The sequence below is a fragment of the Drosophila melanogaster genome, chromosome 2L (genome assembly GCF_000001215.4).
Source record: "Drosophila melanogaster chromosome 2L".
Classification (NCBI taxonomy): Eukaryota; Metazoa; Arthropoda; class Insecta; order Diptera; family Drosophilidae; genus Drosophila; species Drosophila melanogaster.
In genome coordinates this window covers 16,943,219-16,956,463 of record NT_033779.5, presented here as the reverse complement: position 1 = coordinate 16,956,463, position 13,245 = coordinate 16,943,219, and the positions used below count along the sequence as shown (strand labels likewise).

Sequence of the window (13,245 nt, the reverse complement as noted above, 5' to 3'; positions counted from 1 at the left end):
TTGCAGCTTAGTCGATATTTTCACTTATTTTCCTGGCAATAAAAAATCATACTACAAAAAAATGTTAATGCTTTTAAACAACAGAAAATAATATATATTCATTGCTGGTTCTACCTTGAAAATTACCTATAATTTTCAAATAAGACATGACAAATAACATTAATCTTTAAATAAAATCGAATAAAATCTAAATTATTTCAACAACATTTTCATTGAAATAAGAGTTTGTGTGCACCATATTGATTTCAAAAATAAACATGCACATGCTCCCGTAAATATCCGTATCACTTCATTTTTCATCCCATATCGTTTGCAAGCCAGTAAATCTGAATGGATGCGAGTTCATTGAAATTATTGACAAAATGCAGCGCGAACCATTGAATACTTGAACGAACACCTTGCATAGGGAAGTTTCCCATTTACTTTTTTTTTTTTTTTTGTAGCCAGTCTGTGTACTTTTTCGCCAGAGTATCGCAACAACTTTTGTCCGGTTCCATCAATGGATCCTTCTTATCAAACATTCACAGCCAGTTGGTAAGTTTCTATGGCAGCCAAAGATGTTGTAAAGGAATTTCCACAACGCGTTAGTTCTTCCTTACACCTAAAAAAAAAAAAATATCCCAAATGTTTAATTTCTGCGGTGAAATGATTTTAAATGATTAAATTACGCTTTCAGAAGGAACTTAGCGTTAAATATGTCCCTTTATCTAATTTTGACCACATATATAGTCTTAATTATTATTTTCTTTTCTTCTCTCTAAATGCATTACTCATTTTCCCGCAGTTTTCCTCAACCCTTCGACTATGACGTGGCGAAACAGAGCCTAACTGGCTGGGAAGCGACACTTTCCTTCAGTTGGGTTCACCAAGTTCGGTTGGAGTTCAGTTTCACTTCATTTTTCATTCATACAAAGCAACAGACGCAGTCAGCGCAATGCAGCTGCTCTAGCTGATTGTATCCTTATTACTTTAAATACTCTATACTAAACTACATTGTACAGCACCTAAACATCATAAATGCTTGGAATGTGTACCGTAAGCTTTGTATTAACTATTTGTCGAACATGTACGCTTTATGGGAATATTAAAATTTAAAAAAAAATTAACTTTTATACCTAACATAAACCTAAATATGAAACTGAAGTCAATGGCGTACTTAAGGGTATCTGAATGTCCTGCCAGTCCAAGGAGCATCTTCCCACCTTACTCTCGCACTTCTCCCCCTTTGTGCATTCGGGCTCCTTTGTGCCTGGGCTGCTTTTCATATAACAACAATATTTTATGCTCAGCTGTCTGGCTTTTTATGCATTTGCCCGGCTGCCTATGTGAAAAATTACAAAAAGCCAGCAAGTAGTGGCCGCAGTGTAGGGCCAAAAGGGGGTCAGAGTGCATCGGGAACGGCGGGAAAGTGGCCAAGCCGCAGAGACGGCGTCTAGTGCCAAGTGTTTGCCATGCACTTGACTGTGTTATTTTTGCCTCCTGTCCGGGCCCGACGCATAAATCAACCTGCTGCAAGCACACACACAAGCACACGCCCAAGGAGCAGATACGTACCCATACTTACATATACTCGAATATATATATACATATATATATATATATATGGGAGAGGGAACCCCGTGACAGGCAATCGGGATAACTATTAAAGCGAGTGGTGGACCCTTAAAGATGAGCCCGCAATCGGATGCGACAAATTTTATTGAGCTCCTGTTCAATGATGCAGCATAAAATGGCAAAAGAGAAAAAACCAGCTGCTAACAAAGGAGTAGGGGTACGGCATGGCCAAGTAGAGGGCAATTGTTGGAAAATGAGGAGGGATAACATTGCTATCTAAAATAACTGACACGCATACCTAATTTCAAATTATATATAAATAACCTAATTTTTCTAAGTTTCTTTTAATTTCCACCTTTACCCCATCATTTACAAGAAACTTTTGACCATTTAAAAGTTTTCCGTTTCTTTCAAATGACAAGATGTCATGGCAAAATGAATACAAGAAAAGGGTTTTTAACTAAAATAGGCGGAATAAATCTAATGTGCGCCATTACATTAAAGAAATGTGTTAATTCTGCGTGCATGTGTGCTTGTTATCGTTTTAATTGAGGACAAAGCCCAAACTTATGCGCTGATAAAACTATAATTAAGCGCAGGTTTCCGCTTCCAGGCAAAATTCAATGGCAACCACCCAAGGCCAGGACACAGGACCCCAGACTTCCTTTTTCGTTGCTACCAGCGCACTGTTCGCTTAATGCGGTCATTATATAAAGTCTTCTATTCCAGGGATCCGCTCGAAAGTCTATCGCACATGACTGTTGTGCCCAACAACCGACAGTGCGTTTCATGTGCATAAGGTCGAATTTAACACTTAAAAAAAAAAGATTTTTAAAGACGAATTTATACCCGGTACCCCAGGTATTATATTTTGATAATAGTTCACAGTTGAACACAACATGAAAATGATTTATATATATTTAATTTGAACTGCTTTCTGTGTACTTATTCTGACATTTGCGTTTACAACTTTTCTTCGAGTGTAGCTGGAAAAAATCTTTTTGCTTAATGATTATCTGTGTATCAGCATGAACATGAACACCGTCACCGTTTCTTTGCTAAACTTTGCATTATTTTTTCCAGCAGTTTTCGCTCTTTTATGGCACATTTAATGGCAGCTGAAATTTGATGTGCAAGGATTTAAGGAAAGTTTAGAGCTGTCCTCGAGCTTAATGAGGTTTTGCGGGTAAAAATTGCTTACTAAAAAGTTAAAAAAGATAAAGCAAAAAATACATATCTTATGGCAGGTATAATGTTTTGGTTTTCTAATGGGAATACTCCAAAGACATTTGTATATTTTACGCTATTGCAGTGGAGAAAACACTGAATATATGATTTTGGGACCTTTGAAAACATAAATGTAAATTTCACGCTTATGCAGTTTATCATTTAAAAATGACAGTGCATTCTGAATTTATCTAAACCCCGTCATTTTTCTTGTTCATTTCCATTTATTTTCCCACTTTGTGGCGACTGCCGATTCCGTTGAAACGTTTTTGGCCACTTGTTTAATTTTGTGCTGAACATTAAGCTTAATGCGTTTACACAATAACCATGCGTTCTCGCTGGCAGCCCCCCTCCCAGTTGGTGGCCCCTCGGCAAACCCTCTTCCGACGCCCTGCTAATGGCCTTATAATTACTGTCCACGTCCGACGAAAGCCAGCAGTGGCGAAATGCGGAAAAGAATTGGCCCAGAACAAAGCTAACAAGAAACAAAGGAAAATAAAATGAGATTTCGCTACATAGAAGTGCAGCGGGTTTCATTAAATGCTCAAATTATGTACTTGCTAGAAGTAGTAGTATGTCCTTTTCTCTAGCTTTCCTTCCTTTCATTTCTCTTCACTTCTGTCCCCCACTTTGCTCTTAACCATTTTCTCTTTTTTTTTTTTGATTTTCCCAAGGGGAGGCCAAAGTGTTGGCAAGCTTCAAAAAGTTGCTGCCACGGACAGCCTTGACTTGAACTCAAGTGCGGAAGTGCGTTTCTTGAAGGAATGGGATGTGCATAGATGGTTAAAGATTTTAATACCCTTTGTGCTGCCTAATATATTATAACTCTCCTCGGAGCTTCATTTTTAATTGGATGGCATTATGTTATATGCAAGCAAATATATATGTGTATAATCTTAAAAAAAAAAAAAACATATACCATAAGTGGTAAATATTTAACTAGAGTCCCAAAACCACAAAAAGAAGTTCCAAAGCGAAACAGTTCAGCCACGAATGGGAAAGGCTGTGGGGAAAGCGTAAGAGCAAGCCTTCGCAGGAGCATCACCATCGGGCGGACCCAGTGGCGTCCTTGGAGTGGCTCATAAACTATGCAAGAGCGTAAGGCTTCCCGTTCATAAGGCAGCTGGAGAAAGGGGCGTGACACCCGCCCCCTGAGCTGGCCGCAACTTTCAAATAAGAAAAATGACTTTTGCATGCATGTGGCTCAAGTGGATAGATAGATGCAGATGCGAATACGGATATGCCAACACAAGCGGACGCGGTTGCAGAAACGGGATGGATGAAAAATGCATCGTTGAAAATTTTACGCATGCGAAATGTAAAAACGAAAACCAAAGCTGTCAAGTGCCGAAATAAGTGGTAAAATACAATGATTTTCTAGACAATATATCATACGAATTATCACATCTGAAAGAAGCAAAGTAAACTGATAGATGTAGATGTAAAAAACATAATTATAAATAAATACGATTTCAACAATGAATCAAAGAGCTAATTTATAAAATTCTACAATGGGGACTCCAATTATATAAACGAAACGTTTTGGTCTTGCTGTTGGCCCTTTGGCATGCCAGTTGTGGCTTAAAGCGATTTGTACCCTTAAAGAGCCAAGTGGAGCCGAGCTAATGCAGATGACTCCACGATGTTCACTCTTCTAGCAGGGTTATCGTATTTTTTGGTGGCGTCCAGGGGGCGGTTGTGGGTGGTGGGTGCAAATAGGGGGTTCGGATGGTTAGTGGCGCCTCGAGTTGCGACCAAGTTGACTGCACGGTTAGTTGGATCCGTGTGGAGCGGAGCGTCTCCATTGTCATTTTGAATTTGTAACAACATGCGCACACGACAATTTGCATTTCCGCTTGCCAATGGGATAGTTTTTCAAGCATCCGGTCTCCCCCGCTTCCAAAAAACCCTTATCCCAATCCCTTCTGGGCCCAAACATTTGCTCGGTTTCTTTGGGGAGAATTTCATTTCACTTTGTGTGCATATTCCTGCCCGGCACGGACCTTTAAAGATGCAACGGAGTTTCCCAAAATGGCAGTAGCACCAGAAGCAGAAAAAAAAACCAAAACAAAGAAACCAAGCAAATTGACAAACAAAGATGCACTGAAGCCGAAAAGGAAAAACAACATGCAAACCAACAGCGAAACCAAGCCAGGAGCACAAGCTCAGATCAACTTAGATTTCACTGAACAAAAGTTACATTTCTTTTGGCTCCGAAATCCTAAAAAGGATATGCCAAGTAAAATACCACAAATAATAGTCCTACTCAAATATGCAGGATTTCTTTATTCAGTGGATCTTACTAAACTATTTGCAAATATTATTAGCATGGCATTTTTCTAAGTGTCCTTTGGACAGTTTATAATTGAACTGTGGTCCAGTCGAGCGCATCGAATGGCCAAACGGCTGCCTGGATGTACGAAAATAATGAAAATGCAACTTAATTTCTTGCCCAAAATGCAGAACACATGCCCACAAAAAGACACATACGAACGCACATTACCAACAGCAAGAACCATGTGGATCAGGGGTAAAGCCCGGCCAGTTGTGACAATTTTTGGTGTAGTGTTGTATGTGTTTTTCGTCTGGCCTTATTCGACTTTCCCACCACCCTCCCTCCAACTCTTTGTGGTTCGGTGTGCATCAATAAAATGTTGGCATAAAAGCTTTGAGCCGGCCCATAAAGTGGGCGCACATTGCGTATGCTTAATGCGCATGCAGAGGAGATGGGCGACAATTGTGATTCGTGATCACAGAGTGTCACAACTTTGCGATTTAATTATTTAGGGGTTGAATATCATAGTGCTACAATAGCAGCCGTGTAATTGCATTATTAAAAGATAATATTATTTCTTTTTATGAATCTAATAATGACATATCCAAACTTTTTTTCTACAATCGCATTTCTTTCTATGCTATGTTTTTTTCTAACTTGCATAGTATTTTCAGCAAAAATAAAAGTTCACATAAACAATCTAAGTCAACTTCATCGAACAATTGCTGGTATCATCGTCCCTAATTTATGTTCATCAAATACACCATTCCTCTGCTACGGTTAACTCCAAATCATGGGGGTTTTGAAATGGAGTGTACCCTTGTTACCCTGGCACTGCACACAATGGGCACTAACTAACTGGTACGTCTGATTTGAATGTAATAGGTCTGTGCCTCCTTTTTTCCAACTCCAACCATCCCCCCCCCCCCTTTCCCTTTGAGCATGGCCCTTGAGTTTGGCCCCTAAAATCAAATGCAACCTCAATTCTAGCCCAAAAAAAACCCTGCAACAATTTGCGGCTTTTTGGGTGAGGCGGGGCACAGCGTATAGTTTTTCATTTCCAATTTGAAGACCTCAATCAGTTTTTGTGCCTTTTGAGTTTGAATTTGATTTGGCCCGTGTGTTTCTCTGTGTGTGTGTGCGTGTTCGGGTGTGTGTCCTTTATGGCTGCTTATTGGTTTCATGTGCCAGGTGGGCCAAAACCGAACAAACAAAAAACATTTTATGAGCTTGTTATTGTCGTCGTCGTTCACGCCTTTTGTGTAGTCCATAAAGTTGGCTTTTATTGCTTTGTCGTTGCCGCCGTTTTTGGTCAACTCCTAATTGGAAGTTCTAAATTTCATTGTTTGGCTTTTAAGCTTCAATTGTTTGCGGTTCGAATGGTCATAAATATTAAGTGTTGTCGGCTACCGGACATCTCCTCTACTCATTGCGAACTGGCGTGACCTTTGCGACGTGCTCAATCAAGCGAACTAAGCGGTGGGGATCAATAAAGGGTTCCCAAAGTAGGGTACTAGACGAAAAGTAAAGCTACTTAGTGTGCCAAGCGAAGGAAAAGGTGAATATTTTCAGTAAAAATTGAAAGAACTATCTCTCAGTGCATTAAACATTCCCAAAAGTCTTAATCTTAGCAGGTAATAATTCGGAACTGACTACTATATAATTATGGTGCCATATGAATAATCGAATACATGGCATATTTTTTATTTAAATCGGAATAGAAACTTAAGTGCTATACATAACTTGCTTCCTTTGTTAATCAGATTTTAGTTGATATTTAAAAAAGTCCTCTTGTGGAACATATTTAAGTGCAAAATAGCCCAAAATCTCGAAAATTCCTTGGGCAAATTAAAGCATTTCCTTTGCATCACTTTCAATAACGTATAATCCAAAGGCAACAAAGGCTATCCTCTTTCTGGTTTCCCACTTTCAGCGGGAACATTTACCAATTTGGCTGGCTAATGTAAATCAATGACCTCTTATTAAAAACTTTGAGACCCACAAATTGTCTGGCACGCCAAACTTTTGAACTTCCCGCTGGCCGAGCTCTTTGGGGGCCAGGATGGGGATATTGGGGGCAGAACCTCTTTGCCGCACAATGGAACGCTTTTTGCTATTAGCGCACAAAAGTCAACAAACGTACAGGGGGCCACAGACGTCCAAACCAGCGCCCACTTGAAAATAAGTAGGAAATACTGAAGATGGGAAGTTGCCGAAGAACAGTATTCGACGTTTGCAATATCCTTTCAACAACCTATGATAGATATACATAAGAATTTTATTTTAAAAAGTATTATATATAAAGATAAATAAGACATTAGGTTCCTAGAAATATTTTTTGTAAGTGCTTTATTAATTTCCCCATGCAGCGTAATTCTTAAGTGTAGAATTTTTCGTTATAAACTTCGTAATAAACTTAGTATACCCATCCACGACAGAAGAATCTAGGATTCAAGAAGGCAAATCCTGGCGAGTAATGCCAAGAAAACTTTTCAATTTGTAGGCAGCTGGTTCGGCAGAGGAAAAAGGGAAAAGCATCGCTGGCGTTTGATCTGTGGGCGGTAAAAAAAATACGCAGCCACTTGTAGTCGGACTTCCGACTCGGGATTTGTGGGCACGCAAATTCTGTTTGCCCGAGTGTAATTTCTTAAGTAAAAGGTAAACACTTGGAAAGCTGTAACTGTAAGTGTGGTTAGAGCAAAGCTCGATGCAAATGACAGGCGGAATAGGGAGCAGTTGGAAAATGGGTGGAAAACGGGTGAAAAATGACACTCCACCACCTACCCTCCAGCAAAGAGGTGACGTCAAAAGCACTCACATTGAATTTTCTTTGGCAAAGACATACTATTTACTTGCAGTTCAATTGGTAAGAAAAGATTGAGAAATCGGTTTCTAAATCTACAAAATATTGCAATCTTCTTAGTAGGAAAACTGTACTAGCATATGAATTAGTAACTGAACTGAAATTAAAAAGTAACTTTTAGCATGGCTTCGTTACATACATGGCTTCGTGCACATAAAATGTGTATATCATTTATTACACATTTTGTTGATGTCCCTGTAAGTGAGCAATTAAATTTTCGACGTCGATATACGCATTGTTAAAGCCCAATAATACCACGCATTAAATGACTTTATAGTGTCATATTTATATTCGCAAAAATGCTCCTTGCAATTTGTGTAACTATTTCTGGTATTTATGCATAGATCAGAAATTTGTTTACCTTGTAAGCTCAACTGCAAACACTTTATACCACAATAACAACGGCAAAACACGATTACAGCATCGAATCCAGATGAGATAAGCACATAAACGCACACAGACACCAATACAGTCGCAAGCAGACACACTCATTTTACATAGACTTATGTTGTTGTATGCCTCACTTAAATATACAAGATTCAATGAATTTTCAATTAACTTTGATTGGCACTTTTCCTTATACATAAAGCACACTTCCCCGCAGGAAGCATGATGTTGGATATTTGTGGTTGTCCTGGCAGACCGATGAAGATATATGTTGCAAACAGGAAAGCGGCAAAGGAGCAGGACGAAGCCAAGGCGAAGGGCTAGACGATGTTGCAGACGAGATGAGGCGAGGGAATTAAACTGTGTGCATGTCCAAATGATGGACTGACTGACTACACTTGGGCATTTATGCAAAAATCCTGTACGAAAACTGTCAAATATGAAGGCAAAGGCACCGAAAGAAAATGCGATAAACCAATAAGAGGTGAAAATGCATTAAGCTTCATAAAACTATCAAAATTAAATTACAGGGTAGCTTCTAAAATATTAAATGCAAATAATACTTTATATTATTCTTTACATCTCAAACTTCAACAAAGTCAAATAATAGTTTGGAAATTGAAACATTTATTTTGATAGTTACGATGTTCGTTTAATCAAACTATTTTATTAAAATAAGGCTCAAAGGCATTCATTTCAAAATGAGTTCCTTAAGACTATCATATCCCGGCTTTCTGAACCCTTAGATAAACTTAACTTTGAGTGCATTCTCGAATTGCAAGCAACTGTAACAATAATGGCATTTGGTTTGGCTATTTGCGTCGGTAAGACGGCATCAGCAAGTCATGTCAAATTGCAAAACAAAAATGAACAAGCAAACACCAACGGCCAGCAAACAAACAAGTTGAGGATAACAAAAACATGGGCATTACAAAAATGCACTAATGTTTATACACAAGACAAAATAATGCAATGCTGAGAAGGAGAAAGCGTAACAATAACACGAAATCGGAACTCAAATAATGACTTTGAGCCAAGACTGTGCGTGGTAAATTGATGAAATTTCACATATATCAAATGACACAATTTGCTACATATTTCCACAGTCTGCGGTTTGTCGAAAAGTTTTATACAAACCATTTAGCAAAATCTTAAGGCTGTCAAACACATTTTCGCATACTCTGGTCAAAAAATTGATTGCACACCTTTAGGTGAGAATTTCTTAATTTTTAACACGTTTCGAATGAATATCAAACATTTTAATAGCAATAATTAAATTTAGAAATTAAGGCCAGCATACTTTGATATTCAATTAAATCGAAACTTAGTTGGCATTTTAGAGAAACTGAAATTATGTTGTTTCGGTTTTTTGTTTAGGTCTACAATTTTAGCTTTTCTCGTATGTTCATTTATAAATTGTGCTAAATCATGTGCAGAAATATTTTAAAATTCAACTAAAGTTATCTGCCATATTGCCCCAATTTGCCCACGAATTTTTCTACACTCCTTTCAATTATAGCATAGGCAGAATTTAGCCAGAATGTTCTAATTAATACCCACACACACACATTGTCATCAAGGACTAATAACAAAAAATTCAGGACAACCTAAAAAAAAAATTTTAAAAATGCGGCTCCACTACTCAACTTTTTACGCTTCAAGTTCAACGAAAATAAAAATGAGAAAAAATCAGCTGCTGCAGCAAATATTAGGCACACAAATGCCAGCAATCAAAATGCAGAGCTGTAAATAGAAAAAAAATCAAGGGACTGAGGGAGGGTCACTAACAAACAAACTACGACACGCTTGGCAAAAGGCTTATTAAAAACGCATAAAAGAAAACGGCACGTTTACAAAGCTGGCTCACACGCACGCACACACACATGCATCGCTTGCAACAAACACATACCCACTCACACACACACATATGCACGAGGCACTCGGGCGCATAAATCCGCGCTAAATGAGTTTAACACTTGGCTTAATAGTTTGGTTTTATGAAAGGCGAAAAAAAACAAGAAAACCCAGCGGGGAAAAAGGCAAGAGGAGCAAAAAGAACACGACCATGGGAGAAAAAAAAGGATGGAAAAATAGGCAAGCAAGCGGAGGGAAAAATAGGTTCCATAGCATACTTTTATGCGCAATAGAAAACTTGCAAATCGCTTTTTGTTTTCATTGCAGGCTAAAACAGGCGGCTTCAATGTGGGTGGGCGGCTCTGAGCCAGCCGCCTTTGAGCTTTTAGCCGGGCTTAGTTGTGTGCAGTTTTCGTTTTTATTTCTATTAGCAGACTGGCTTGGTCCACTGACTAAATGAAAAGTGGAAAGTGGGCGGAGGCGGTACACCCACGTCGTTGCAAAAATATACGACTTTTTTCAATGAACGAATGCACACGGAGCGAAATCGCACTGTGTTCGCTGTGTAGGCGTCTTAAACTCCAACACAAAGTCAGACAAAAATACGCTTTAGATGAGCAGCGGATGGGATATTTACAACCGTGACTCGTAGACACCAGACTTATTAAAAAAAGCCACTGGTATAAAAAGCGTCTCCGACCCTATATCGATGTATTTTTAATCCGAATCTGTCCGTCTGAATATGCCTTGATTTCGCGAAAAATATAAGGCTAGCAGATTCTAGTAACGCCGACGCAGCTTCGGAATAATATTGTTCAATAAATTATTTTAAAATGTTTCCTTCGCACTTTAACTGGATAAGTAACATGTATGTTTTAACTCGACTTTAGCATTTTTCCTTGATTTATTTTAAGGCCAACCAAGGTCAGTAAGTTTTACTAAGCTTGGCTAACATATAAAATAGTCAAGAGACAAAGTCAACTATTCAAGGCTAAATCTCTGCACCTCAAAAGAGTCGACAAGTAATTGTAGTATGAGGTATTCAAATTTCAAGTTACAGTAGTGCAGCATGTGGAACGGCAAAGTCAGTAGTTAATATTTTACAACCTTTTTACTTTCAACATAATTACAGTTGCGGTGTCTGGCGGCACGCGTTTCAAGCACTCTGAAAAACTATTTGCGCACAGGTCCTGGCGGAGGTCGTGATGCTTTTCAGCTTTTCCCGGAGACCGGGAAGAGGAGACAGACACACATGCTGGGCACATACATAATTTAGCACGGCACTTGGACAACATTAACGTGTGTAGCCTAGCGCTGAGTGCTGCTCCTTCTTCGCCTGCTGCTGTTGGAAAACCTAAACGGATACGCCGCACAGACACACAGACACACTGACAAGCGGACAAGGACACACCCACACAGACACAAAAGTGCACCTGGTGTGCCTACGTATATACACATTATCTGACGTGCACGGGAAATAATCTCACAGACTCTCAAGAACAACAGATTCGATAAAGGAATTTATATTTCTCAAATTCAACAATTTTACTTTGGTGTAAAGTATTACTTTTATTCAAACATATTTGTTGCATTGTTTGTGTACACCGCGTTTGCCACTTCAAGTCTATAAACAGCTCAATCAAATGGCAAGGAAAAATATTTGCAGTGCATAATATATTTATTCCTTTAATACATATATAATTTTGCGCAGCTTTTTGCAGTCGCTCTTATATTTTATTGGTACCACATCCTCTGCCAACGCAGGCTGCACTTTAATGTCCCCCTTTTTTTCGACCGCCCTTTTCTTTTCGTGGGCCTTGTTTTTTTCATATTGTGCTTACCTTTGCTACTTTATGTTTAAGTGCAGCTGCACAAAATATACCAAAAAGGACATCACAGGGCGGCGAAAGAAGAAGAAGAGCCCAACCTTAACAAGCAAACAAGCGATGACAAGCTTTTCCTTGCCATCTGTGGTGGCACTATGTTTTGGTTAATACTTTCTATTTTTTGCGGTTGCTGCACAAATATTATTCATTCAGAAAAGCTTTAAAAGTGTGCATGGCTTTTTCCTCAGCTGATGATCATTTTACTCAGCTGTGCCAGTGGCTCACATGTTTTGGGGCTAAAGGAAAATCGTACCACGAATTACGAAATTCAAAATCGTGAATTTTTTAATATAAAGTTATTAAAAATGAGTGTACTTTATTCCAATATAATATAATATAAGTTTAGTTGTCAAAATTCCTTAAGAGTGTGTTCGTTCTAGTACTTCATAATTAACTTTAAACCATTTGCCTAACATCTAGGAATCACAATTTTCCCTTGTGAAAACCATGAAAACTTCTTACCCAAAAGTTGCACATTAAAAATTTGGCACTAACAAACAATGCAAGACGACTGCGTGACTGTGTGCGTGTGTGTGTGCTTAAGGACATCCCGTGTACTCCTCTTACAAATGTATCCTTACCCAAGCCAACGAACAAAAAAAGGAACGTTTGTGATGGTAAATCTTTACAGCTAACAATTAAGTCGCATAACGAACGTTTCTGGGTAGTTATGGATGGCTGGGAGAAGAGACAAAAACGAAAACTTTTTATTACCACACACTTGCGGGCTTTTGGGTAACTTTTCTGCTGCTTCCGATAAGCAGTTCCGACAAACTTTGCGCCATATAAAACCCCACACAGCTTACAGCGGGAAAACAGTGACTGCAAGTACAACTCTTCCAGCTGTAAGCAAAACTAACTAGCCGTAGTGAAAGACAAGTCGAGGCCGAAACCGAAAACCCACTACCCACAACCGAAGCCAAACTACAGCGGCAATTAATTTTGCTCCCCGTCCCCGTCCATTCGCCCAAAAATGGAACAGGAAGCCAATGAAACGTGCCGGTACTGGAGTGTTATCATTATGGAGTATCTTGTACCATTTAAATAATTACAAACTAACTAACTAACCGAAAAACAAAAAAAAAAAAAGCAATGGTAAACGCATTGCGTGCCAAACGAGCGACATTTGAAGGTGGTTCGTTTTGGATTTATTTACCAATGCACAAGGTGGCAATAAAAATTACACAAAATAAAATTGT

At 38.8% G+C, this 13,245-nt stretch overlaps 2 long non-coding RNA genes across 2 annotated transcripts; both read left to right on the top strand.

Annotated features, from left to right (window-relative positions):
* Nucleotides 1-6,393: 6,393 nt before the first annotated feature.
* Nucleotides 6,394-8,854, top strand: lncRNA:CR44393 (long non-coding RNA:CR44393). Its single transcript, NR_124314.1, has 2 exons — nt 6,394-6,614; nt 8,524-8,854. It is a non-coding gene; the product is annotated as a long non-coding RNA:CR44393 (long non-coding RNA).
* Nucleotides 8,855-11,089: 2,235 nt separating this feature from the next.
* Nucleotides 11,090-11,741, top strand: lncRNA:CR43053 (long non-coding RNA:CR43053). The gene is made up of 2 exons (NR_124313.1): nt 11,090-11,244; nt 11,293-11,741. It is a non-coding gene; the product is annotated as a long non-coding RNA:CR43053 (long non-coding RNA).
* Nucleotides 11,742-13,245: the final 1,504 nt, after the last annotated feature.